The sequence below is a fragment of the Sinocyclocheilus rhinocerous genome, unplaced genomic scaffold, assembly GCF_001515625.1.
Source record: "Sinocyclocheilus rhinocerous isolate Xijiao unplaced genomic scaffold, SAMN03320098_v1.1 scaffold568, whole genome shotgun sequence".
NCBI classification, from domain to species: domain Eukaryota; kingdom Metazoa; phylum Chordata; class Actinopteri; order Cypriniformes; family Cyprinidae; genus Sinocyclocheilus; species Sinocyclocheilus rhinocerous.
Window position 1 is genome coordinate 2,124,587 of NW_015652173.1, and position 4,705 is coordinate 2,129,291.

The 4,705-nt window shown below is 36.7% G+C and overlaps 1 pseudogene; it reads left to right on the forward strand.

Moving 5' to 3' along the window:
- The first annotated feature begins 3,052 nt into the window (after positions 1 to 3,052).
- On the forward strand, positions 3,053 to 4,316 carry LOC107714025 (carbohydrate sulfotransferase 1-like; annotated as a pseudogene).
- Positions 4,317 to 4,705: the final 389 nt, after the last annotated feature.

The following is a 4,705-nucleotide window of genomic DNA, read 5'->3' on the forward strand; positions in this document are numbered from 1 at the left end:
ACTCCTTATTAAGGTGTGCAGAATTATTAGGCAGGTTTTCTTTTACGGATGAAATGAGCAAAAAAAAGAAAAAAAGAAAGAGAGATTTAAATTATTAAATCCCCATGAGAAATATTAAAAACTAATGCAATACATTAGAATAACATGCTGAAGTATTGCGAAATACATGAAGACTATTTTTATAGGCTTTAAGTTTTGAGTGACTCTTGAAGAACCAGCACCACATCCTCTTGTACCACTGTTAGAAGAATTTGAAATATTTTCTAAAAATATTGACGTTTTGAGCAGCTGCATGTTTGAGCTGCTGCATTCCTCTAGGTCAAAGATGAAAAAATGGGATTTACAATAAAAAGTAATTATTTAACCACTTTTTATTAATTTAAAAATTTAGAAATTATTTCGAATTTAGATCTTGTACAAGAACTACAGCAAAAACCAGTTTGATGCATATATTTTATCAGTATTTTAGAAATTTAATTTTAATATTACCAGTACTGACTTCAATGGATTTCATTAAATTCCTTTGAACACAACTGCTCAAAACGGTCTAAATTTATGAAACCTACACATTCAAAACATTATTACTCTGAAATTTTTAATGTAAATGTTAAGTGCAAGTGCGCTATTCGAGGCTTAGTGTATCCCATCATGCATCATGTTCTGGAAATAAATCGTGAGACTTTTTGCCGAGATCTCGCGAGAGGTCACGGAAACCTTTCCAGTGCAAGTTAAATATTAATATAATAATTAGATATTACATATAATTTGGTAGAAAAACAGTGTTTTTACGTTTTATTGGTGCAAAGATGAGTAGTGGTGATATTTATTTTGTACAACATTTGCAACTGCTTTTTATCACTTAATTAGAAGCACCAATTAATTAAAATTGTCATGTTATAGGGACTACTGAACAGACATTTAGAAGTTGATTTTAAAATGCAAAGTAATTAAAATTAAAATTAAAATAAAGCTATGTAAACACTTGCATTTTTACAACACTACAAGTGTGTCCCATCAGGTAATGAAAAGTTCGACACACACTTGTGGTCTTCATCCTCACTCGAACACTTGGGCCAAATACAGGAAATACGTCATATAAGTAGTCAAGTGGTCAAGAGCAAAGACCGCAAGTGTGGGTATTTGGACAAGGCTTTAGTCTGGCTGCAAGTATACTTGGTATACTTTTTTTTCACTAGGGCGTAGGTGAATCACAGAACTATTTTCCCTGTGAATAGCGTGTGGGCGTGTCCCGCCTCAGGTCATTATCAGATATTGAAGTGAGACGGAAAAACTGTACCTGTCCTTGGTTTCATATTGATTACATAAACTGTTTTCATTTTGACTTGCTTCATTTAAAAGTAGACATCTCAAGCTTTCCATAGATATATTTCTCATGTCTGTATGTCAAGTGTTCGCTGAGTTTTGGTTCATTTTACTGACGCGTTTCAGAGGGATATTCGCGGAGACTGAGAAGGCTGAACGCACAGCCTGTTTATTTTCTTTATTTAACAAAAACACAATGTTTTGTTGTTATTGTAGTGTTGTCAAAAGATCCTACTTCGGTACCAAGTCGGTACTAAAAAAATTAAAACGTTACGGTACCAGGTCAACCCGGTTCTTGATGCGAAAGGTGCGCAAATGCGCTCTCTTCATAAAAGCACTGAGACATGGCGATGTGAGGAAACACATCAAACTAACAAAACACTTTAAAGACATAACTTTAAGTGTATTTAGTGTACTTTTATGTGCTAAATTGGAACAACTTCAAGTACACTTAAAGTATATGCCTATTTACATGCTTGATTAGTGATATTAAAGTGTACTTTTTTTGTATTACGAGTACATTACAAATTAATTATGAGTGTCTTTGAAACACACAAGCAATATACTATAAATGTATTATTTTTTAAATGAAAGTATAGTCAAATTTTTTAATTAGCATGTTTTTGTGTTTTGCCTTGGTACCGAAATTGGTACAGAGAACCGTGGATTTTCACTGGTATTGGTACTGAATACTGAAATTTTGGTACCGTGACAACACTAATTGTGAGTGTACATAAATAAAAGTGACCCTTTACAGATTCGAATGGTGTATTACTCGTAGGTGTACAAACAAAAATGAATGAGCATTTTTAGTTCTTTTTGCTCTTATCAGGAAAATATGCAATCCAGCGCCACTGTCGACCCCAGGAGGTTAATCCCAACAAAGACTCACAGGCAGGAACACACATGTAGAAAGGGGAATTGACGTATAACACCGGACACAGAAACCAGGAACAGACACCACTATATACATGAGACTAAACGAGGATAATTACTAAGACACACCTGAAATCAATGAACACAATCAACACGAGGGAGAAACTGGGTCACAGGGAGCACATGGGGAGCAAAACACAACAAAACAGGGCTGACAAGTATATTCTGCAGTTCTTCCCTGCTGTACCGAATATCTATACTTTTCAAAGTATCATATTGAAGTTAGAAATTCAAGTATTGTGACAAAATTAATTTTGTAGTGTGCCACAAATCTGTTAAAATTTCCAAAGTGTGCCGCGACTAAAAAAAAGGTTGGGAAACATTTTATTAGACTATAATGTGACAGTCACCATCAGGGCTAAAATAAAATGAAAGCAGAATGTGTTAAAAGATACAGTACATGTTAAAGGAGATATATTTTAAAGGTTGTAATTATCTGAGCATCAATTAATCATAAACATGTCAGAAATCACAACTGAAACCTTGCTTTTGGCTGTTCTCCGGGGATAATCCTGAGGCAGTTTATGAGAAGAATTCATTTTGTAACCCATCTACATTCCAGACTTCTGATCTGATGGAAGGGAAAAAACGAAATCCTTCAGATTTGTACAACAGTTCATGGCAAGCAGAGATCAACATAGAGAAGAGTTGTCAGCGAGTTCTTAATTTTAAATTAAAATCAGTTAGTGCTTGTGATACAGTCTCAAATTATTTTTTAGAAATTTTTTTTTGCAGCAGGTCTTTGTCGACAGGACTACATCAGACTGCATCATCTAAATGAACTTATCCAGCTATGTGGTGTTCAAGGAAGACTGTGATTCTGCTTGCATTGGTGTCCATACCAATTCAATACACAGTGATGAAGATTTTCACAGATTTTTATGTTCATAAATGTCTGTTTCCTAACTTTTTGAATTGTGGCTTGGGACAGGATGTAAAGTCCTTTGATCGGATGTGTGATGAGTACCCATATTTTAGTTGCAATTCCTCCAGGAAGACTAACATTCTCATCTTGGCGACCACCCGCAGTGGCTCCTCTTTCTTTGGACAGTTGTTCAACCAGCACTCAGATGTTTTCTATCTTTTTGAACCGCTCTATCATGTCCAAACGACCTTAATCCCTCACCTTTCTCCCAGCAGATATGCTGTTGAGCACAAGTTGATGCTGGAAGCCAGTCGTGACCTTCTTAGAAGCTTGTACAACTGCGACTTGTATTTCCTTAGAGAGTTACATCATGCCGCGGCCGGCAAACCATACCACGGACAAACTGTTTCGACGAGGAGCCAGCAAAGCCCTCTGCTCTATGCCGGTCTGTGACGCTTTCAGCCCCAGCGATGGCAATATAGAAGAGGGGGATTGTGTTCGAAAGTGTGCCTCCCTTAACTTGACCCTTGCTGCCGAATCATGCCGGAAAAAACAACATGTGGCCATTAAAACAGTGCGTATTCCAGAGCTCAGTGATCTTAAAGCATTGGTTGAGGACCCTCGGCTTAATCTGAAAGTTATCCAGCTGGTGAGGGATCCGCGTGGGATTTTATCTTCTAGGATTGAAACCTTTCATGACACATATCGCCTATGGCAGATCTGGAGAGACACGGGTCGTAAACCATACAACTTGGATGTGACTTATCTCACAACAATGTGTAATGACTTTCTGAACTCTGTGTCCACCGGCTTGAGCCGACCGCCGTGGCTTCGTGGACGGTACATGCAGGTGAGATACGAGGACCTGGCCAGGAATCCACTCCAAAAATCCAAGGAGGTTTATAAATTTCTTGGTCTTTCTATGGAAAAAAATGTGGTGGACTGGATTCATAACAACACAGAAGGCAATAACAACGAGTCCGCAGTGCATAAGTACGGCACGTTGAGAGACTCAGCGGCCAATGCAGAGAGTTGGAGGTTAAATTTGTCTTATGATATGGTTAATTACACACAAACTGTCTGTAAGCACATTTTAGACGAGCTTGGCTACAAAGCAGTCAATTCCCCCGAGGATCTGAAAAACATGTCACTCTCGCTCACTGAGGACAAAACCTTAATACCTTTTTTGTAATATAAGGTAAAGCATGCAAAACTATTTTTCTACATTTATATTCATGGCATCATGTAAATGAAGCTTTGTAGAAAGGATTTTTATACCTTGGAGATCTCTGTAGTTTTTGTTATGTTGTTTGTATTTTTTTTAAAGTTATTTTTTATAATGCAGAAGAATGATCATTATTTAGTCAAAAGGTTTTAATTTTTCATTGATTCGGTGTGTATACTGTAGATTTGTATTTAGTGTCCAAAGACAAATGTTTGGCTCAATTTATATGATTCTTTGCTGTTGTTAAATTCTAAATTAATAAAAAGACAAAGCAAATCCACTTTTTTCCCACTTTTTTATTGCTTACATGGCTTCCTGCTATGATTGTTTTGTCATTCGCTCTTAAAGGGGTCATA